The sequence below is a fragment of the Papio anubis genome, chromosome 14 (genome assembly GCF_008728515.1).
Source record: "Papio anubis isolate 15944 chromosome 14, Panubis1.0, whole genome shotgun sequence".
Classification (NCBI taxonomy): domain Eukaryota; kingdom Metazoa; phylum Chordata; class Mammalia; order Primates; family Cercopithecidae; genus Papio; species Papio anubis.
The window spans coordinates 89,923,949-89,949,023 of record NC_044989.1 but is presented as its reverse complement, the minus strand read 5'-3'; the positions used below and the strand labels follow the sequence as shown (position 1 = coordinate 89,949,023).

At 35.7% G+C, this 25,075-nt stretch overlaps 1 protein-coding gene across 1 annotated transcript in view; it reads left to right on the top strand.

Annotated features, from left to right (window-relative positions):
• The window catches only part of LOC101000208 (ankyrin repeat domain-containing protein 36C-like), a 133,416-nt gene that overhangs the window by 35,078 nt on the left and 73,263 nt on the right, over positions 1-25,075 (top strand). The window lies entirely within an intron of this gene.

The following is a 25,075-nucleotide window of genomic DNA, read 5'->3' as shown; positions in this document are numbered from 1 at the left end:
TTTATTTTTTATTTTTGCTTTCTCTCTCTCAATATTTCTCTGTCTCTGTAGTAAGAATGTTTCAGTTTTCAGGTGAATGATCATGGTTAACTCTTGGGGTGTTATTTTATACCTAATAAATTAAACTCTTTATTACCTAAGTATTTACACAAAACACATTGTAGAGTAAATGCTATCCAGTGTTATTAGGCATCTATTGTGAACACAAGCTTTTCTTTTAAGCTCATATTTGATTGACTGGTCATGTCTCTTTTTTTTGTTTGTTCCTCCCTCCTTCACCTTTGTTTAAAAATGATTTACCTCAGTCTGACTTTTTCCTTGCAGACCACATGTCTTTACTGTCTATTCTGTCATTTCGTCTCTGTTTCTATTGTCAGGATACTTAGTTACAGCTTTCTATTTAGTAGGTATGTGTGGCCTTCATTTATCACTCATTGTTCCATAAGGTGGATGGTTGTTTTGTTCTCTCTTTTTTGGACGGAGCTGAAGTTATACAATAATTTGTTTTTTGCTTTTGACACATGAAATAGAAGCAGCTTGTTCTGTTTCCAATACCAACGCATTTAAATATAGTGCTACTAAAAACTACATTCTCACATTGTCTCCCACAAAATGCAATTTACACAAGTACATATTATGTGTATATATTTTGAAAAATAACCTGATTAATTTACCTTTTTATTATTCGTTTTATTCACTAATACTCTAAATTACATATGAGTAAATTTTTGTCCTCGTTTGTTGTGGTTAATAAAAAAACTAATGAATATCAGAGTATTTGTATAATAATCAACTGGCGTTGAAAGAGTAACGTTTTGAGAATATCTGAATCACCAATCATAATCATCACACCACGAGAATACGTAGATAAGTAAATGGCACACTTGAGGTGTGAATCCACATATGAGTGACTTCAATGTCTATACTTTTTGTGTTAGATTGTGTAGTAATGGTGGCAATTATCATTATTTTAACTTGCTTCATGTATTCTTAAACCTATTGTGTTTTTCTTCTAGATTATTTCTAAACCATACATCCCAAAGAGAAGGATTATTTCTCCACAATCTGCAGAAGATGGTAAGCTATTTGAAACCTTCCTATTGTATTATTTACTTATTCTTCATTTCTTTTTCTTTGTCTTTTTTTCTTTCTTTCTTTTTTTCTTTGAAATACAGTCTTACTAGTCTACAGCCCAGGCTGCAGTGCAGTGATGAGATCTTGGCTCACTGCAACTTCCACCTCCTGGGTTCCAGTGATTCTCCTGCCTCAGTCTCCCAAGTAACTGGGATTAGAGGTGTGCACCACCACACCTGGGCCATATTTGTATTTTTAGTAGAGACAGAGTTTCACCATGATGTCCAGGCTTGTCTAAAACTCTTGACCTCAAGTGATTCACCCACCTTGGCCTCCCAAACTGCTAGGATTACAGGTGTGCCCCACCACGCCAGGCCTTCTTGTTTATTATTAGTATCTTTTTTATAAGGATAGATTCTTGCTATGTTGCCCAGGCTGGTCTCAAACTCCTGGGCTTCTCAAGTGATACTTTTGCCTCAGCCTTCTGAGTAGCTGAGATTATAGGAACAAGCCGCTGTGCTCTTTTATGTTTTTAATATTCCTTAGTTTTCTATTGTTGATTTAAAATGCATTTTACTTTTCATTCAATAGTGCTTCCTCCTGCTGAAGAGTGTTTTGACAGGTATGATTTAACAGATTTTTAAAATTGATATGTTTAACTTAGTGAATAGAGAGAATAGAAGCTAGTATCTCTTTAGTGTTCTGCTTTGTGCTAGACAATGTATTACATGCTTAACATTTATCGTATCATGTCTTCTTCACACAACTTTACAAACTATTCGTGCTATTATTGCTTTTTTACTAATTAGGCAACTCTGGTTTAAAGAGGTTGAAATACTGGCTCATGATTCCACAGTTAACAGGTAGCCAACCCATGATTTGACTATCACCCTGCCTGGCTCTTAAATCACTTCTTTTTCCCCTAAGCGTGGATGGATAGAGACCTATGCGGCAATGGGATCACAGTACTGATTCAAATCAGATCAATTCAGAAAGTCACATTTTGTTACATATTAACTGTCTTTAGAGTGTTGTTTTGAAGCCTGTCTACTCCAAAAGTTTGTCCAAATATTTTGGAATTGGCAGTGGTAACCATATTACATTTTTTTTTTTTTTTTAACCATCAAAGTTTTAAAGGCAGATATCAGTTATCTGTGGCCGCTGGTCCCTAAGTTTTTCGTAAGAAAGACGAAACCAGTCCTAGAAAAATATTTTCTGACTGTGCATGGGGAGTATCTACATATAGTCCATACTATGTTAACTATATTTAGCCTATATTAAAAGGATATTTCTAATTCATTTCTCTACTTACTGCTTACCCAGTTTGGTTTTCTCTTTAAGTGAGTACCCTGCCTAGTTCGCTGAAGCTTTTTATTTTCTGGTTTCATTTTATTTTTATTTCTTTTACCTTCTGTGATATTTTAATAATATTTTCTTGATTTCTTTTTACTTTCTCTTCTGCTTTTCTTAGGGTTTATGATCTTCTCTTATAGTTCTCATGTACAGCAGCTAAATATTCCCCATTTTCCTACAGGCAAAATCAGAGGTACATATAATTTCGGAATTTTAGGAATTCCTAGAAACTAAACAAAGTATGCTCTAGTACTTGAATCCTTGTTGAACATCCTGATCAAGTGGTTGTTCAGGTGGAGAATCTGAAACTCAAAGAGAGAAAATTATTTGGATACAGTAAATCGCAGAAGTGAGATTTGCACTCAGGTTTCTTAATTCAAGCTGGGGATGCTGCTTTGACATCATTCTGTCATTGAGTGATTTTAGTTTTAAGAAAGAGAGTGGGTCTAGTGAACACTGTGAGGAAGGAGAGGATGAGCATGGAATGAGCTGTTAGACAATGAAAGTGGGTAAAGGTAGGTCTTCAGGGGACAGCCAAAGTTGAAGAGGAACACACACTTAGTTGGACAGAAATGAGGGTTTTAGGAAAAAATCCAAATATTTGCCTTTAATACAAGTTTGATAAAGATAAGGGAATTGAAAACACAGGATTTTGGGAGCTATGAAGAAAGGCAGAATATGGCATTCAAGGAGTTCTGAAGAGATTGCTACCTTTTGTTTAACTACAAGAAGACGACAAACTAAGTTTTTACTGAAAAGAGATGTTAAAGTGTTTGACCTTTGGAAAAGAGTCTCTGGAGCAGATAGGAATGTGATATCATCTTCTTCCATCCCAGCTTACAGAGGGCTTAGAACCCCTCAAGAACTAGGGAGCTGGAGATTGCTTAAGTACATAGATCTGTGAGCCAGGGTGGATGTCTCCTTTTTTCTGCCTCTTTTCTCAATTCTCTCACATACACGTAGGGTAGGGCAAATGTAGGATTGGCTGGCAAATCAGCAATGAAGCTTCAGGTGGTGATGGAATGTATCGCGTGTGCTTGGGGTGGATGACTGAGACTGACTTACTTTCCAGAAGCAGAGGAATAGAGAGCTCCTACTCTCAATTATTATAGCCGGTCTTTTGAGGAATCTGGGCTTTCCTAGGCTGAAGATGGGTGGAATTGCCATGAGATGTCTGCAGAAGAGGGGGATCCAGTGGAGCCCTAGGAAGGAAGGAAGATATTTAGACAGTGATGAATGGAATGGAGCCATACGTACTCAGGAGGGAGACTTTTCCAGCAGTCTCTCTCTTGGGTGTCTGAGTGTCTATGAAACTTCTTAAGCTTGCTGGTTTTTGTGGACCTGAATAAGGCAGGATGTATATAATGACAATATTTGGATTTTGTAATTTTTAATGTTTTAATCTGCTTTGAACAATATTCCCAATAACAACATATACATTTGTACTTTGACTTTTGTACACTCAGCTTTCAAACATTTTCAGTGTTTCAGGGGTCTCACTGTAGTGTTCTAGGGTAAAGAGAATCAATGGGCCCTCTTTTAGTAGCTTAAAAGCTGAAGATCCAAGACTCCCAATTTTCAGTGACACAGATTAGTCTTTGATTCAGAAATAGATCATGGGGAAGAGACGGTCCCTTTTCTACCTTGTTTTAGGTTATCAGGTTTACTCCAGTTCAGTAACAAAAGCTGTGTCAGATATCAATTGGATTTTCAGTTTAGCCATTAGGGTAGATAATTTATAAGGACAAATTATTGTCTGGCTGTGCCATTATATTGCCTGTCACTATTTGTTACGGGTTTAAGGGTGAGTCTGCATTGGATATTTCATAGGCTGGGAGAGGTGGAGGCAGAAATAGGTAACTGAAATGTTTTCTAAAACAGAGGCCATCTTAATTATACCAAGAAATATTATTTAATATACAGATAACTGACCTTCCTCAGACTTTGTTTTACCTTTTTTTTTGGAAGGGACGTGCATATATAGACTGACAGTTTTTGTTTTCTTTTAAGAAATGAACGTGCTCATTTTTGTTGTATCTTTTTCCTCTGTAGGAGTCTCTGTAGACCGGATAATATTGCACAGCCTGTGACAGAGGATGAGTTTGCTTTGGAATCTGAGGTAGAGTACTCTCTTGTGAAATCAATTTTCTCACTCTGAATCTCATTTTTATGTTATTATCTTCTAAAAGTTAGCTGTTGTCTACCTATCATTGTTTTATGTTTGTATTATAACTTTTTTTAGAGATAACCATTTTAAAGGAATAGGAGGGGTTAATTTTAATTTTTGTTAATTTGGCAAATAAGAAATAGTTGATAAATACTTTGAGAGGTGTGATCTGAAAAAAAATTGCTGGAAAATACATAGTGACAGAAAAGCTTTCCCACAATAGAGCAGATGCAAATTTTGGTCTAGGCTTATTTGAGTACGTGTCTTTACTTTGAGTTATATATCATATGAGTATGACTAATAATACCTCCATTTAAATGAATCTTTAATACCTCAGATGACTTGTTACAGGAACCATGGAATCACCCTGTTACACATAGCATATAGTTTCTTTTTATTTCTTGTACATCTATTTTGTTGTCATACAGTATTTTTGCAGAGAGCTATTTGGAATTTGTGGAATTCCAAATAGTGGAAATTGTGGAATTTTAACTAGACATGGTATCATGTGCCTGTAGTCCCACCTATTGAAGAGATCAAGCCCGGAGAATTCTCTAGCCCAGGAGTTCCAGACCAATCTTGGCAATACAGCAAACCTTATCTCTAATTTTACAAAGTTGTGGGAGATCAGAAATTTACATTGTGTTCTCACATCTGTATTACAGAGGATTTACACTGTGTTTTCCAAGTCTTTTTTATTAAGAGTATGCTTTAAACTCTTTATCTAGCTGAAGAATATAAATTTAGTTTAAAATAACAACCTGTTTGATAAGCACAGACTCTTCATATCCCTATGGTCAGACTTTAATTTCACAAGGTTGTTGCCTCGTAATTAAAAGAAAATCCACTCAGCGTGTTTGTATCTCATTCTAAATTTCAAATTCAGAGGCTTTTGTGCTTACTTCAGAAAAAATAATTGTAAAGCTGCTGTATTACTATGAACCACTTGAAGCTAGAAAACCTCTTTGTATGTATCCTGGAGTACCCAGAATAAGGTCTTGCATGTAACAAAATAGTTTAATAGTTTTTAATGTGAATCAACAAACAGGCAAATGGGCTTTTTATAATGGAATGTTACAGGTAACATAATATGCATGGCAGATCTCATAATTAAATCTATTAAATTTCTTGAATCTTTTGAATTTATATTTTCTTCTAATGTTGAGAATGTATAAGTTGAGTTATGTTGATAAAATATGTCGTATAGAAGAAAATAAAAATTAGAAAAGATGAAAAGGAAATAGGAAAGGTGGATACAGTGTATTTTCTAATATCTTCCAACTGGAAGCTTAGATTAGGATTTTAGATTACATTTTCTTAAATTTTCAAAGCCCCAGCCATGTTCTATTAAATACATAATTTTCAGGACATACATTACTCTTTCACGTTCTGAATAAAAATTCTTTCTCCAGGTGTTAAGTTGCTGGAACTTTATTGTTTTTTTTTTTAAATTTATTTATTATTATTATACTTTAAGTTGTAGGGTACATGTGCATAACGTGCAGGTTTGTTACATATGTATACTTGTGCCATGTTGGTGTACTGCACCCATCAACTCGTCATTTACATCAGGTATAAATTCTCTCTCTCTGTTGTAAGAATGTTTCAGCTTTCAGGTGAATGATCCTGGCTAACTCTGGGGATGTGTTATTTTACAGTAAACAAATTAAACTCTTTGTTACATAAGTATTTACACAAACCACATTGTAGAGTAAATGCTATCCAGTATTATTAGGCATCTATTGTGAACACAAGCTTTTCTTTTAAGCTCATATTTGATTGACTGGTCATGTCTCTTTTTGTGTTTGTTTCTCCCTCCTTCCCCTTTGTTTAATAATGATTTACCTCAGTCTGACTTTTTCCTTGCAGACCACATGTCTTTACTGTCTATTCTTTCATTTCACTTCTGTTTCTATTGTCAAGATACTTAGTTACAGCTTTCTATTTAGTAGCTATGTGTGGCCTTCATTCATCACTCATTGCTCCATAAGGTGGATGGTGGTTTTGTTTTCTCTTTTTTGGAAGGAGCTGAAGTTATACAATAATTTGTTTTTAGCTTTTGACACACAGAATAGAATCAACTTGTACTGTTTCCGATGCCAACGTATTTAAATACAGTACTACTAAAAACTACATTCTCACATTTTTCCCACAAAATGCAATTCACACAAATATATATCATGCATTCATATTTTGAAAAATAATGTGATTAATTTACTTTTTTATAATTAGTTTTATTCAGTAATACTCTAAATTACATTTGAGTACATTTTTGTCCCAGTTTGTTGTGGTTAATAAAAGAAACTAATGGATATCATAGTATTTGCATAATAAATAGTGTTGAAAGGCGTAACATTTTGAGAATATCTGTATCACCAATCATAATCATCACACCTTGAGAATATGTAGATAAGTAAATGGCAGACTTGAGGTTTGAATCTACATATGAGTGACTTCAATGTCTATACTTTTTGTGTTAGATCATGTAGTAATTGTGGCTGTTATCATTAATTTAAGTTGCATGTTATTCTTAAACCTATTGTGTTTTTCTTCTAGATTATTTCAAAACTATACATCCCGAAGAGAAAGATTATTTCTCCGAAATCTTTAGAAGATGGTAAGTTATTTGGAGCCTGCCTATTGTATTATTTACTTATTCTTCATTTCTTTGTTTTTTTTTTTTTTCTTTTCGAAACACAGTCTTACTATTCTGCAGCCCAGGCTGGTGTGCAGTGGCACGATCTTCGTTCACTGCAACTTCCACCTCCTGGGTTTAAGTGATTCTCTTGCCTCAGCCTCCCAAGTAACTAGGATTACATGTGTGCACCTCCACACCTGGCTACTTTTTGTATTTTTAGTAGAGACAGAGTTTCACCGTGTTGTGCAGCTTGGTCTCAAACTCTTAGCCTCAAGTGATCCACCCACCACGGCCTCCCAAGCTGCTAGGATTACAGGTGTGACTCACCACACCAGGCCTTCTGTTTTATTATCATTATTATTATCATTTTTATAAGGATAGATTCTTGCTATGTTGCCCAAGCTGGTCTCAAACTGATGGACTTCTCAAGTGATACTTCTGCCTCAGCCTTCTGAGTAGCTGAGATTATAGGAACAAGCCTTTGTGCTCTTTTATGTTTTTAATATTCTATAGTTTTCTATTGTTGATTTAAAATGCATTTTACTTTTTGTTTAATAGTGCTTCCTCCTGTTGAAGAGTGTTTTGACAGGTATGATTTCACAGATTTTTTAAAGTGATATGTTAACTAAGTGAATAGAGAGAATAGAAACTAGCATCTGTTTAGTGTTTTGCTCTGTGCTAGACAACGTATTACATGCTTAACATTTATCATCTCATGTCATCTTCACACAGCTTTACAAACTATTCGTGCTATTATTGCTTTTTTACTAATTAGGCAACTCTGGTTTAAAGAGGTTGAAATACTGGCTCATGATTCCACAGTTAACAGGTAGCCAAACCATGATTTGACCATCATCCTGCCTGGCTCTCAAAACACTTATTTTGCCCATAAGTATGGGTGGATAGAGATCTATGTGGAGATGGGATCACGGTACTGATTCACATCAGATCAATTCAGAAAGTCACATTTTGTTATATATTAACTCTCTTTAGTGTATTGTTTTGAAGCCTGTCTACTCCAAAAGTTTGTCCAAATATTTTGGAAATGGCAGTGGTAACCTTATAACATTTTTTTTTTTAACCATCAAAGTTTTAAAGGCAGATATCAGTTATCTGTGGCCGCTGGTCCCTAAGTTTTTCATAAGAAAGACCAGGCCAGTCCTAGAAAAATATTATCTGACTGTGCATGGAGAATATCTACATATAGTCCATGTAATGTTAACTATATTTAGCCTATATTAAAAGGATATTTCTAATTCATTTCTCTACTTGCTGCCTACTCGGTTTGGTTTTCTCTTTAAGTGAGTATCCTGCCTAGTACGCTGAAGCTTTTTCTTATTTTCTGGATTCTTTTTTTCCTTCTGAGACATTTTAATAATATTTTCTTGTTTTCTTCTTACTTTCTCTTCTGCTTTTCTTAGGGTTTATGATCTTCTATTATAGTTCTCATGTACGGCAACTAAATATTCCCCATTTTCCTATAGATAATATCAGAGGTGCATATAATTTCAGAATTTTAGGAATTCCTAGAGACTAAAGAAAATATCATCTAATACTTGAATCCTTGTTGAACATCCTGATCAAGTGGTTGTTCAGATGGAGAACCTGAAACTCAAAGGGAGAAAATTATTTGGATACCGTAAATCGCAGAAGTGAGATTTGCATTCAGGTTTCTTAATTCAAAACCCGGTCTTCTTTGACATCATTCTATCATTGAGTGATTTTAGTTTTAGAAAGAGGGAGTGGGTCTAGTGAACACAGTGGAAGAGGATGAGAATGAATGAGCTGTTGAACCTAATGAAAGTGGGTAAGAATGGAATTTTCAAGGGACAGCCAAAGTTGAAGAGAAACGAACACTTAGTTGGACAGAAATGGAGGGTTTTAGGAAAAAATCCAAATATTTGGCTTTATTACAAGTTTGATAAAGATAAGGGAATTGACAACACAGGATGGTGGGAGTTATGAAGAAAGGCATATTAGGACGTTCATGGAGTTCTGAAGAGGTTGCTGCCTTTTGTTTAACCGGAGGAACTGACAGATTTCAAGGTTTTTATTGAAAAGTGTTAAAAGGATTTGAGCCACAGGAAAGAGTCTCTGGGACAAGATAGTGCCCAGAGGCATCATCTTTGGCTACTCCCAGCTTGCAGAGGCCCAGGGAGCCCTCAGGCTTGGGAGCTGGGGTGTGTGCATAGGTCTGTGGGCAGACGGATGTGGCCAAACGCCTTTCTTTTCCTCAATTCTCTCACATACCATGAGGCCAGGGCAAATGTAGGATTTGCTGGCAAATCAGCAATGAGGCTTCTGGTGGTGATTTGTGCATGTCTGCATATGCTTGGGGTGGATGACTGAGACGGCTTGCGCCAGAAGCAGAGGAATAGAGCTCCTACTCTCAATTATTATAGCCGGTCTTTTGAGGAATCTGGGCTTTCCTAGGCTGAAGATGTAGATTGGAGATTGCCATGGATCTCTGCAGAAGAGGGATCCAGAAGTGGGAGCCCCTAGGAAGGAAGATATTTAGACAGTGATGAATGGAATGGAGCCATACATACTCAGGATGGAGACTTTTCCAGCATTCTCTCTCTTGGGTATCTGAGTGTCTATGAAGGTTCTTAAGCTTGCTGGTTTTTGTGGACCTGAGTAGGCAGGATCTATAATGACAATAATTGGATTTAAAAATTTTATTGTTTCAATTTTCTGTGAAGAATATTTAACAACATAACAACATATACATTTGTACTTTGACTTTTGTACATTCAGCTTTCAAACATTTGCAGTGTTTCAGGGGTCTCCCTGGAGTGTTCTGGGGTAAAGGGAATCAGTGGGCATTCTTTTAGTAGCTTAAAAGCTGAAGATCCAAGACTCCCATTTTCCAGTGACACAAATTAGTCTTTGAATCAGAAGTAGATAATAGGGAAGAGACAGTGCCTTTTCTAGCTTGTTGTAGCTCATCAGGTTTACTCCAGTTCAGTAACGAAAGTTTTGTCAGATATCTATTGGATTTTCAGTTTAGCCCTTCAGGTAGATGGTACAGGACAAATTATTTATGGGATGTGCCATTATATTTGCCTGCCGCACGCACACTATTTGCTGTGGGTTTAGGGTGAGTCTGCATTGGATGTTTCATATAGGCTGGGAGGTGGGTGAAATAGGTAACTTCAAAATGGTTTAAAACAGAGGCCATATCATATTGAAATTATACCAAAATATTGTTTGGTCATACAGATAACTGACCTTCCCTCAGACTTAGTTTGCTGCTTTTTTGGAGAGGGCTGCATGTATAGACTGATGGTTTTTGTTTTCTTTTAAGAAATGAACGTACTCATTTTTGTTGTATCTTTTTGTTCTGTAGGAGTCTCTACATACCAGATATTGTTGCACAGCCTGTGACAAAGATAGGTTGCTGGAATCTGAGGTTAGAGTACTCTCTTATTAGAAATTGAAATTTTCTCACTCTGAATCTCGTTTTCTATATTCTTTTCTTCTAAAATTAGCAGTTGTCTACTATCATTGTTGTGGGCATGAATTTTTATTAGAATCATTTTAGAAGATATAGGAGGGGTTAATTTTAATTTTTTTTTTTTTTTTAACATTACGTCAGAAGTAGTTGATAAAGACTTTGAGATTAGTCTGAAAAAAAATGTTGGAAATATAGTGATAGAAAAATGATGTTTGGGAACTTTCCCACGATAGAGGATGGGGAATTTTGTCTGACATTTGGAGTAAGTGTCTTTACTTTGAGTTACATATCATTTTGGTAGCATTTAATAGTACCTCTGCTTCGTGAATCTTTAATACATCAGATGACATTGCCTTAAGACATTGGAATCACCCATATTAAAGGGCTTATAGCATATCGTTTCTTTTTATTTCTTACACACCTATTTGTCATCATGCCCGTATTTTGCAGAGCTCTTTATTTTTATTCTTGGTTCTATGAATTAGACTAAAATAATAGTAGAAATTGTGGAAATGTAACTAAGGGCAGGTATCATATTGCCTGTAGTGCCACCTATTGAAGAGATCAAGCCAGGAGGAATTTGTGACCCAGGAGTTCCAGACCAAGCCACAGCAATACAGCAAACCTTTTGTCTAATTTCACAAAGTGGTGGGAGATCAGAATTTAAATTCGGTTTCTCACATCACAATATTATGGAGGGTTACACTGTGTTTTTAAGTCCTTTTCATAGACATTTCACTCAAAGAGGACATTCATACAGCCAGCAGACATATGAAAAATGCTCATCATCACTGGCCATCAGAGAAATGCAAATCAAAACCACAATGAGACCTGCATCTACACACCAGTTAGAATGGCGATCATTAAAGTCAGGAAACAACAGGTGCTGGAGGGATGTGGAGGAAATAGGAACACTTTTGCTGTTGGTGGGATTGTAAAGCTAGTTCAACCATTATATGGAAAACAGTATGGCGATTCCTCAGGATCTAGAACTAGATGTACCATATACGACCCAGCCATCCCATTACTGGGGATATACCCAGGATTATAAATTATGCTGCTATAAAGACACTACTGCATTATGTTTATTTACGGCACTTTATTCTAATAGCAAAGACTTGGAATCAACCCAAATGTCATCAGTGACAGGTGGATTAAGAAAATGTGGCACATATACACCCATGGAATACTGACAAAGCTACATAAAAAGGATGAGTTCGCATGTCGCTGGTAGGGACATGGATGCAGCTGAAACCATCATTCTTAGGCTGGGTGTCACTCAGGTGAGGGCTTGAACAGAATCACTTGGACCTGGGAACATCATGTGGAGGTTGCATTGGGAAGTTATACAATGATGTAAATAGCAAGTTGATAGGTGCAACAACAGACAACATGGCACAAGTATACATATGTAACAAACCACCATGTTATGCACATGTACCCTCTAGCTTAAGTATGTAATAAATAATTAAAAAAAAAAACAAAGCAAAAAAAAAAAAAAAAATTATGCTTTTAGCTCCTTTTTGTCACTGATGAGAAGAATATGCATTTAGTTTAAAACAACAACCTGTTTGATAAGCAGAGACTCTTCATATTCCTATGGTCAGACTTTAATTTCACAAAGTTGTTGCATCGTAATTTAAAGAAAATCCACTCAGGGTCTTTGGATCTCATTGTAAATTTCAAATTTCAGAGGCTTTTGTGCTTAGTTCTTGAAAAAATAATGCAAAGCTGCTGCATTACTATGAACCACTTGAAGCTAGGAAACCTCTTTGTGTGTATCCTGGAGTACCTAGAATAAGGTAAACATTTTAATAGTTTTTAATGTGAATCAACAAACAGGCAAATTTTTATAATGGAATGTTACAGGTAACATAATATGCATGGCAGATCTCATAATTAAATCTATTAAATTTCTTGAATCTTTTGAGTTTATATTTTCTTCTAATGTTGAGAATGTATAAGTTATGTTGATAAAATGTGTCATATAGAAGAAAATAAAAATTAGAAAAGATGAAAAGGAAATAGGAAAGGTGGATACAGCGTGTTTTCTAATATCTTCTAAGTGGAAGATTGGATTAGGATTTTAGTTTAAATTTTCTTAAATTTTTGAAGTCCTGGCTATGTTCTATTAAATACATATTTTTTTGGGACATACATTACTCTTTTGAATTCTGAATAAAAATTCTTTCTCCAGGTGTTAAGTTGCTGGAACTTTATTGTTTTTTCTTCTCTCTCTCTGTTGTAAGAATGTTTCAGCTTTCAGGTGAATGATCCTGGTTAACTCTTGGGATGTGTTATTTTACAGTAAACAAATTAAACTCTTTGTTACATAAGTATTTACACAAACCACATTGTAGAGTAAATGCTATCCAGTTTTATTAGGCATCTATTGTGAACACAAGCTTTTCTTGTAAGCTCATATTTGATTGACTGGTCATGTCTCGTTTTTTGTTTGTTCCTCCCTCCTTCCCCTTTGTTTAAAAATGATTTACCTCAGTCTGACTTTTTCCTTGTAGACTACATGTCTTTAGTGTCTATTCTTTCATTTCACCTCTGTTTCTATTGTCAAGATACTTAGTTACAGCTTTCTATTTAGTAGGTATGTGTGGCCTTCATTTATCATTCATTGTTCCATAAGGTGGATGGTTGTTTTGTTTTCTCTTTTTTGGAAGGAGCTGAAGTTATACAATAATTGTGTGTGTGTGTGTGTGTGTGTGTGTGTGTGTGTGTGTTTTGAGACAGAGTCTCACTCTATTGCCCAGGCTGGAGTGCAGTGGCGCGATCTCGGCTCACTGCAAACTCCACCTCCCGGGTTCATGCCATTCTCCTGCTTCAGCCTCCTGGGTAGCTGGGACTACAGGCGCCCATCTCCATGTCTGGTAATTTTTTGTATTTTTAGTAGAGACGGGGTTTCACCGTGTTAGCCAGGATCGTTTCGATCTCTTGACCTGGTGATCTGCCTGCCTCGGCCTCCCAATGTGCTGGGATTACAGGCATGAGTCACCACACCGGCACATTTCTGGTTAATTTTAAAGGAGGTTTTTAATTTATATTCATTGAATGAGAAAATATATATTTTTAATCTGGAACCCTCTTAAAGAAATAAATTATTACTTACTTCTGGAACTAATCTGACTTACCTTGTGCTGATAACATCTGTACTTAAGAACACACATGCGACGAGTGTAATCAATCCTCATAATTATTTCCTGAACAAAGTACCTATTTCCATAGAATCATAAGGAAAGAAATACTGCCAACAGAGTACACAGAATTATCTCTGGAATATTGCTTTTTACTTTTAAAACTATCTCCTACGGTTGTGACATTTTGTATTATTCTCTGGAAGCATTATTCACTTTAGTGTTTATAGTTGTTATACCTTGCACATAAATTTATTCAGCTGTAAAACTCAGGAATCCTTTTGATTTGATTTTCAAAATAAATTTCTTCTTTCTTCCTGTGAGTGTTGGGTCCTGATTGACAGGCATGTTGTATTTGAAAACATGTAAATCTTCAGCTTGCATAGTCATATGACTATTTTACTTGATCTTTTCTCTGAATTTTAACTATCATCTTTATGGCATAAGTAGGCAATTAGAGAGTTAGTATATCATTTACAGGAGAATCAGAAAACTATATTAACTTTAAAATAGGGTTTTACATTTCTCTCTCATATTTTAATATTGCTTAAATGCCTTATAATTGTATAATAGAATAAACGTTTCTACAAGTTAAAAACTTTTAAGATGATTCTTTAAAAATTAGCTTTCTTAGGATACCTTGAATTACTGGTTTTAGATAACTGTTTTCATTAAGTTCAAAAATGCATGTGACCATAATATTCCAGAACTAAATAGCTGCATACATTAAGAAAATATATTTTATGTCTTTTAATCCAGTATAGAAATATATAATTGAAATTTTGAATCCCATGTTTTGTTTTCTTTTTATTTTCAAAACGTCAGAGTTCTTCATAGGTTTAAATTACTGAATCCTACCAGTTTAGTATATTTTACAAATGTTGACCTTCTCAAGAACGTATGGTTTTTTTTGAGTAAGATCATCTATTTCTACTCCAAATGTATTTACCCAGATCAGTCTTCTAAGTCCCCTTTGTGCCTCAAATTTGATAGGTCTCAAACTGCCTTCCAGATTCTTTCCTGACTCTCTGTAATCTACTCTGTAATCTGGCTTCCTAATCTTAGTAAACAGCACCAAGTAAGTAGCAATGAAACATTGAAGCAGAAAACCTGTACTCCAGGTTTCCCTCACATTGCCAGTCCAGTGACTCACTAAATTTTGTGTTTTCTACCTTTAACCATTTCTCATAGCTTATTACTGTAAGACACTGTCTACCCTATACTTTCGGAATGTTCTTGTTTGTTTCTCTCTTGTCTCCCCCTTTATCTGTGTATGCCTTCCAGGGTGACCTTTCTTAAACATATTTACTTTGCTCTAACTCATCTGCTTATAGCTGTATCCTCATTACACGAAGGAAACATTTGCATTCTAGCATAACACTTATCTCTGTGGTTTGGCCTGTTTCTCCCATTGTATCTCTCCACCCCACTTGCTCTGTCTGTGTCCAAGTTTTACCACATTATTGTGGTATTTCTTCTTGGCTATGCTGTTTCATGCCTTATTTTTTTGCACATGCTGCCCTGACTAGAAACTCTTCACACTCTTACTTTTCACTTGTCTTTTTTAAAAATAGAACGCTACATTTGCAGTGTCTCAGAAGCTTCCCAGGTAGAAATAACTGTTACTGCCTTTGTGCCGTCACTGTATTTTTTTGACTTGAATTGCAGAAATAATGAATTGTGTCTTTCTGCTTTTGTTTGTTTTTATAAATTTCTTTTTTTCACTTGATAAATAAGTAAAATTAGTATTTTATTCATATTATCAGATTTTCCAGGATAGACCTTATGAATTTATAGACCCAGAAAATGTTTCTTGGATTACTGACTGATGGAGTAGGAAATACAGCATTTTCTGAAGATTTTTTTTTTTTTTTTTAACTAGGAAGAAAAATCACTATCAGCAACTGGAGAAGAAGCAAATGGTATTGGTATTATAAAAAGTGCTCCACGAGAGCAATCAAATAATGATAATGTTATTTTTTTGTGTACAAAAAAAGGTGGTGAAGTAGTGAATATAGCTGAATAATTTTCTATGCTTTAATATAATTTTTGAAAATAAATATAACTAATTTAAATATAATTTAAAATAAATTTGAAATTAAATTACTTGTTACATTTCATTAAATTATAAACCTAATTTTAATTAAATTATAAATATAATTTATTAATTTTTAATAGCAAATATAATTTAATTTAAACATACTTTTTCTTAAAACTTTGGTGAACATTTAAACTTGTAGATCAAAATATAACATTCATTGTTGAGAAGTGGACATTAGATTTACAAAAAAAAATGTGAGGTGGGATAGTGTAAATTAAGAAAGCAGCTGTGAGTAGGTTATTTGGAGGTTTCTGATGAGGAAACTCGAGGGAACTCACTTTGTGTAGACTCAGTATATTCCCACTCAAAGAGAAGATTAAATTATTGCTGCTTTGGAGCTTACTGGAAGCAGAGGATAGAAGAATGACAGGAAACCACAGGAACTCGTTTATTCTCTCTGCAGGAGTTACACATCAATGATATGTGCTTCATTCATGTTTGTTAGTGAATGGGATGCACTTGGATATCAAAACATTGACTGTTTTTTTTAAAATGCTGTTTTTGATGTAAATAGCCATTGTATAAAAGTACCTCAGAGACTGCTATGCTATAGCATATCACATTGACTTTAGAAAAAAACAAATGAGAAATTTATTTCTTGAGTACTAAAAGTGTAACTATCAATAATCATGGCAAAGATTTTGATATATAAAGGTTGACTGAGCCAGGTGCAGTGGCTCACAGCTATAATCCCAGCACTTTGGGAGGCTGAGGTGGGCGGATGACGAGGTCAGGAGACGGAGATCATCCTGGCTAACATGACGAAACCCCAACTCTACTAAAAATACAAAAAAATAGCCAGGCATGGTGGCATGTGCCTGTAGTCCCAGCTACTAGGGAGGCTGAGGCAGGAGAATCTCTTGAACCCGGGTGCGGAGGTTGCTGTGAGCCGAGATTGTGCCGCTGCACTCCAGCCTGGGCAACAGAGCAAGACTCCGTATCAAAAAAAAAAAAAAAAAAAAAAGTTGATTATTATGAAAAAAAGTCAATGGTGATTCAGAGATTTTGGTTACATTTTTTTAAATGAAAATCTGAGTACTCATTAGTTATTTGATGTGTAATGTATACATTTTTTGCATAAGTGAATGAAAAAATGGCAAGAGAACTAAAGTTGAGAATCCAGAAGTTGAAAAAATACCAGAAATCTTCATGATTGTGGATAACATGAGTATGGAAACGATTCTTGTCCAAGTAGATATCTGAACTAATGACTGAGAGCACTTCCTGCCAGCAGAAGCGAATGATACTTTTTTTTTTTTGAGACGGAGCCTGGTTCTGTCACCCAGGCTGGAGTGCAGTGGCGTGATCTCGGCTCACTGTGAACTCCACCTCCCAGGTTCACGCCATGCTCCTGCCTCAACCTGCCAAGTAACTGGGACTACAGGCGCCCGTCACCATGCCCGGCTAATTTTTTTGTATTTTTATTGGAGACGGGGTTTCACCATGTTGGCGAGGATGGTCTCGATCTCCTGACCTCGTAATCCGACCACCTCGGCCTCCCAAAGTGCTGGGATTACAGGCGTGAGGCACCGCACCCGGCCGCGGATGATACATTTTCATCACTCTCATTGCAACTTCATAGTTTCTAACATTTATTCTTCTGGGGTCCTATTTGGTTCTCTCATTCGACATCACTTTTTTTTGGCTTCTTTCAGCAAATTCACATTGGTAGAAATACTTTTCTATGTTACTTGCAGTCATGTGAAACCTAATCTCACCCTTGCAACCTAGACTGCATGTTTTATAGAATCTATATTGTGATTTTTCATGTGTATATTCCTGTCATGTTTGTGTGCTAACCAAAACAAGAGTAAAGCAACCCAAAGCCTAATAGGTAACAATTTCAAGGGCAAGCATGAAGATTTCAGCTGGATACAAACACTGCATGATTGATGGTAGGCTGTGTCATATTTACCTGTAGTCAATTATGTGTTCCTTTTGCTTTGTAGTGTCTCCTGAGCAAACGCCTTTATTCACGGTAAACTTTACATACGTATTTTCTTTAATTATTAACAAAATGCTCTGTGATATATACATGATATGTTAATCATTATGTTGTCAAACTCATTCAGCATACCGTGGAAGACAGAGATCACATTTCAACTAGATTCTTAAGAAGCATGGATTCACTAACTTCCAGCGAAGGTAAATTTCCCCACTACAAATTTCATTCTAGGAAACGTAGTTGAAAATATTGAAAATGCTCCTAGTTTTTTGATTTTCACTTTTTCCCCAAATGAGGTGGAAGGATTTGATGTAAGTATGCTGATGTTCTTGTTAATATCTTTGTTTATAAAATGATATTTAAAGCATAAGGCAGACATTTTACACCGTGAGCTCTAGCCCAAATGCTTTTCCTTTAAAGCTGTCATCATCTAAAGATCCCAGTTTTGAATTCCTGTGCATGTTAGGGATTCGAGGAGGTGTATTTTGAAACTGTAAATATTTTCAGTGCTTCAAAATTGATTGCAATACTCTTCTCTCTTCATCTAGAGAAAAGCTATACCTACTGACGTTACAATTGTTTTAGAACTTCAACTCCTTTATGTCAGTGTTGTTACATTGAGACTCTTTACTTAATCACATCTTCTGATTACCAGATTGAGTTTCTGCGTGTGTATGTGTGTGTGTGTATCTCTGATTAAAAGTGAATAAAGTAATTAATCATTCTTTTGTAACTCTTTGGTAGATATAGTGTTTTAAAACAATGATTCTGAGCTGTTTTGGCCTTAGAATCTTTTCTTCTACTGCAATTCATTGCCTACAGGTAACCAACAGCCAGAATTAACACTTTTTACTTTTAAATCACTGCAATGCACATTAAAAATATTTTACAAGATACATGCACTTTCCTAGGTAATAAGTAGAATCTATTTTCAAGTATCAAGTCTTCTATACGATTTCACACAGCGTACATATAGCTGCAACTTGACTTTTCTAATCAGTGGTCTATATTTCAGATCTATCCAGGTTGACACAATTTGGTCATCTTTGATTTGTTGTATGGTCTTGTGGTATGCCATTTTATGACTGCACCACAATTAATTAAAGTCTCTTCAAGCTGATACAAAATGAATATAGATATGATGACATACCAACATAGATTTGCTTATGTGGTTGCCTTTATTGATTTGTACTATGTAAGAAACTAAATAGAAGTATTTCAGATACCCTGAGTATAGTTTTATACACTGCCATAGCTGTACTGACTGCATTCATTACCCCCTAGAGCCATGTTTTTCCATCATGCTATGACTCTGAAACTCCAGTGTATGCTTTTCAGAGAATGACATTGGAAAGAAGAAATGGCCAAAGTGTCATTGATGCCTTGGTTTCCTGATGTAGGAAGGTTGATGTTGAACTCTAGGAATGATCAAATCACAATTTAGAACCCCTTTGTTGAGCCCTAGAAAGGGTTGCCGGATGTCAAATGATAAATAGCCTCCAGGTGAAGAGATGCTCTATAACGCCTCACCGCTGTGTTTCCTTGCATTTTGTCCTGTTCTGAAAACTTTAAATACATGAATTTTTGGTAGAAATGAAAATCTTTCGATTTATATATTTGTTTCTGTCTCGTGGCACTCTGATCTCTTTGAATCTGGCAAGGATCTAGCCTTGTCTTATTTATACCAGCAAGCAGTGTTGTCACTTAATGCTCTTTTTCATGTAAATGACTGACATTTTACCAAGTCTTCACAAGAGATTTCTGAAGATGTTGCTGCATTGAGCAGAGACTATGTCATTGTAATTGCAGAAGTTTTTAAACTAAGTAGTTCAATAAAATTTTAGAGCCTGTTTTTCTGGAACACGTAACACACATAATGGTGTAATGTGTATTTCACCATAAGTTAGCTTCACAAAAATTTTGTGTACATAAAAGTGTTTATATCCAAAGAGATTCTTATTTACTGCTCAGTAATCTCTTGTGTAGAAGAAAATATATAACATAGTTTGCTGAGACTTTGATAATAACCCCTAGCATAAAATAAAGCCGTGAAGATAAAATGAGACTTGATATGATACTCAATGAAACTGATGTGAGTGAATAGAAACTATGAAACAGTGTGTCTGTGGGAGAGAGGAGGACATGGGGCTGCTATTGTGAAGAAGGAATTTGTACAAGTTAGTCCAGTTTCTGTAACTTTTCATATTCTAATAAAGGAAAACCATATCTTCTTATTTATAAAAATGAAATTTTATGGGTTTGATCACAGGGGTGGTGAGAATAATGAAGAACAAAATGTGGAAGGCAAAGAATGAAGACCAGATAGTGAGATTAGATTTATCAACAGAAAAGAGTGCAAGTGGGGTGGGACGGTGTAAATAAAGGTAGCAGCTGGCTAGGTGTTTGGGGCTTTCTGATGAGGAAACCTGAGATAACTCACTTTATGTGGACCTAGTATATTCGTACTCGAATGGAATATTGGATTATTGTTGCTTCAGAGCTTACTGGAAACAGAAGGTGAAAGATTAAGAGTAAACCACAGGGACTCAATTTTTCTCTCTATAGGGGTCACACATCGACAATAGGATAGGTGCTTCATGTTAGCAAAATGCGATGCACTGCATATCAAACTGACTGTAGAAGCAAAACAATCAAGAAATATATTTCTTAAGTATTAAAATGTAACTGTCAATAATCATGGCAAAGATTTTGATTTTGATATATAAAAGGTGATTAACATTAAAACAGCCTCTGATGAGTCAATGATTTTGTTTAGATTTGTTTTATGGGAATCCAATTACACATTAGGTATTTGGAGTGTAATGTATGCATTTTTTGCATAAGTGAAGGAAGAGATGGCAGGAGGGCTAAAGTTGAGAATCCGGGAAATGGAAAAACACCAGAAGCCTGCATGACTGTGGACAACATGAGTATTTTTGTTAACTATTCTTCCGTATGTAGATACCTCAACGAATGAACTCAGAATACATCCTGCAAGCAGAAGTGAATGATACATTTTAATGAAATTGATAGTTTTTAAGTTAGAGGACAAAATGAAGAACAGGAGAACTATTGTGTTATACTATAAAAGGTTCTTGGGTGATTTCTTCAGGGTACACCATAGTGTTCTACCATGGGCTTTGACATTTATCCTTCTGGGGTCCTATTTGGTCCTTTCATTTGACATCACGTTTTTTGGCTTCAGTTAACAGGATCACATTGGTAGAAGTACTTTTCTGTGTTAGTTGTAGTCATGTGAAATCTAATCTCTCTCTTGAAATCTGGACTACATGTTTTATGAAACCTATATTATGATTTCCATATATTCCTGTCATGTCTGTATGCTAACCAAAACAATAGCAAAAGCAACCCAGAGCCTAATAGGTAACAGTTTCAAGACCAAGCATGAAGATTTCAGCTGGTTACAAACACTACATAGTGGATGGTGGGCTGTGTCATATTTACACGTACTTAATTATGTGCCCCTTTTGCTTTGTAGGATCTTCTGAGCGACCTCCTTTATCCACGGTAAACAAATATATTTTCATCTTTAATTAACAAAATGCCTTGTGATATATATACATTATATATTAATCATTATGTTGTAAAACCCATTCAGCTTACCCCAAAAGAAGCAGATCCCAGTTCAAAAGTAGCCATAAGAAGGAAGGATTCACCACCTCCAGGAAAAGGTAAATTTGCCAATATAAATTTCGTCTGGAAAGAAGGACATGAATATATTGGAAATGATCGTAGTCTTCTGATTCTTCTTTTACCCCAATAAGATAGAAGGATTTGATCTAAATGATGCTGATGCTCTTGTTAGTGTTTATGCTTATAAAATGATAGTTACAAGAATAAGAAAACGAAATTTTAAAAATGTAAGCTCTAGCTCAGATGCTTTGCCTTTTAGGTTGTGATAAAGATCCCAATGTGGAATTTGTATGCATGTTAGGGGTTCAAGGAGGTGAATTTTGAAACTAAATATTTTTCAGTGCTTCAATTTCTGGTTTCCTATACTGTTCTTTACCTAGAGAAAAGCTATACCTGCTGACATCACAATTGTGTTAGAACTTAAACTCTTTTATGTTGGTATTGTCACATTGAGAATCTTTGAATCTTCACCCAATCACATGCTCTGATTAGCAGCTTGAATTTCTGCACGTGTATGTGCTTGTGTGCTTTCGTTTGTGAGTTTGGGTATGTGTGATACCTCTGATTCTGGAAAATGAATGAAGTCATTAATCATTTTTTGGTGACTCTTTGGTAGATACATGGTTTCAAAGCAGTGATTCAGAGCTGTTTTGGAAAATGATTCTGATTTTGGAAAATGAATAAAGTCACTAATCATTTTTTGGTGACTCTTTGGTAGATACAGGGTTTTAAAGCACTGATTCGGAGCAGTTTTGGCCTTAGAATCTTTTATACTACTACAATTCATTGCCTACTGGTAACCAACAATCTGAATTAATGTTGGTTTGTTTGTTTTGTATTATACTTTAAATTCTGGGATACATGTGAAGAACATGCAGGTTTGTTACATAGGTATACATGTGCCATGGTAGTTTACTGTACCCATCAACCTGTCAGCTACATCAGGTATTTCTACGAGTGCTGTCCCTCCCCTAGGATCCTACATCCCTGAGAGGCCCTGGTGTGTGATGATCCCCTCCCTGTGTCCATGTGTTCTCATTGTTCAACTCCACTTATGAGTAAGAAAATGCAGCATTTGGTTTTCTTTTCCTGTGTGTGTTTGCTGAGAATGATGGTTTTTCAGGCTTCATCCATGTCCTTGCAAAGGACATGAACTCATCCTTTTTTATGGCTGCATAGTATTCCATGATGTGTATATGCCATATTTTCTTTATCCAGTTTATCACTGATGGGCATTCGAATTGGTTCCATTATGAATAGTGCTGCAATAGACATACGTGTGCATGTGTCTTTATAGTTGAATGGTTAATCTTTGGGGTATATACTCAGTAATGGGATTGCTAGGTCAAATGGTATTTCTGGTTCTAGATCCTTGAAGAATCACCACACTGTCTTCCACAATGGTTGAAATAATTGACACTCCCATCAACAATGTAAAAGTGTTCCTATTTCTCCACATCCTCTCCAGCATCTGTTGTCTCCTGACTTTTTAATGATTGCCATTCTAACTGGCATGATCCGGTATCTCATTGTGGTTTTGATTTGCATTTCTCTAATGATCAGTGATGAGGAGCTTTTTTTTCCCATATGTTTACTGGCTGAATAAATGTCTACTTTTGAGCATGTCCTTCACCCACTTTTTGAAGAGGTTGTTTGTTCTTTTCTGGTAAATTTGTTTAAGTTCCTTTTAGATTCTGGATATTAGCCTTTTGTCAGATGGAGAGATTGCAAACATTTTCTCCTGTTTTGTAGGTTGCCTGTTCACTCTGATCATAGTATTGGAAGTTCTGGCTAAGGTAATCAGGCAAGAGGAAAAAATAAAGGGCATTCAAATAGGAAAGAAGGAAGTCAAATTGTCTCTGTTTGCAGATGACATGATTGTATATTTAGAAAACCAAATCATCTCAGCCCCAAATCTGCTTCAGCTGATAGGCAACATCAGCAAATTCTCAGGATACAAAATCAGTGTGCAAAAATCACAAGCGTTCTTATACACCAATAAAAGATGAACAGCCAAATCATGAGTGAACTCCCATTCATAATTACTACAAAGAGAATAAAATACCTAAGAATACAACTCACAAGGGATGTGAAAGACCACTTCAAGGAGAACTACAAACCACTGCTCAAGGATGTAAGAGAGGACACAAACAGATGGAAAAATATTCCATGCTCATGGATAGGAAGAATCAATATTATGAAAATGGCCACACTGCCCAAAGTAATTTATAGGTTCAATGCTATAGACTACCATTGACTTTCTTCACAGAATTAGAAAAAACTACTGGAAATTTCATATGGAATCAAAAAAGAGCCCATATAGCCAAGACAATCCTAAGCAAAAAGAACAGAACTAGAGGCATCACGCTACCTAACAGAAAACTATACTACAAGGCTATAGTAATGAAAACAGCGTGGTATGGGTACCAAAACAGATATAAAGACCAATGGAACAGAACAGAGGTCTCAGAAATAACACCATACATTTACAACCATCTGATCTTTGACAAACCTGACAAAAAACAAGCAAGGGAAAAGATTGCCTGTTTAATAAGTGGTGTTGGAAAAACTGGCTAGCCTTATGCAGGAAACTGAAACTGGACCCCTTCCTTACACCTTGTACAAAAATTAACTCAAGACAAATTAAAGACTTAAACTTTTAAGAAAGACCTAAAACCATAATAACCCTAGAAGAAAACCTGGGCGATACCATTCAGGACATTGGCATGGGCAAAGACTTCATGACTAACACACCAAAAGCAATGGCAGCAAAAGCCAAAATTGACAAATGGGATCTAATTAAACTAAGGAACTTGTGTAGTTTTATTTGGGAGTGTGCATGGGGTACCTCTGAGTTTTAAAAATGAAGAAAGTAAGTAGTCATGCCTTGCTGACTCTTTGGTAGACGCAGTCTTTTAAGACGGTGATTCTGAGCTGTTATGGTCTTAGGGTTTTTTATACTACTAAAACTTACTGCCGACATGTAACCAAGAGCTTGATTTAAATTAAAAAAAAAAAAAAAAAAGAAATCACCCAAATGCACTTTAAAGACCTCTTACCACATGTGTGCACGTTCATAGATAACATGTAGAACTTGATTTTGTGTATTAAAAACTTGTAGAAAAGTTCAGGCAGTGCACATAATGACTGCAACTTGGTCTTTGTAAAATCAGTGATATATATTTCAGATCTACATACATTGACCCAGTGACATATTTCTTGATTTATTGTATGATCTCATGATATGCCATGTGATGACTACAGCACATTATGCTCTCTTCATGCTGATATCATGTGGACTTAAATATGATGACATACCAACATAGATGTGCTTACGTGGTTGCTTTTATTGATTTGTACTATGTTAGAAATGAAGCAGAAGTAATGGAAATCCTAACAAGCATAACTGTATCTCTCCCATGGCTGTGCTGATTGCACCTGTTTCCCCCTTAAAGCATGTCTTTTTGACATGTCATAACCCTGAGAAAATTCAGTGTGTGCTTTTCAGAGAATGACAGTAAGGAGTAGAAATGGCCAACA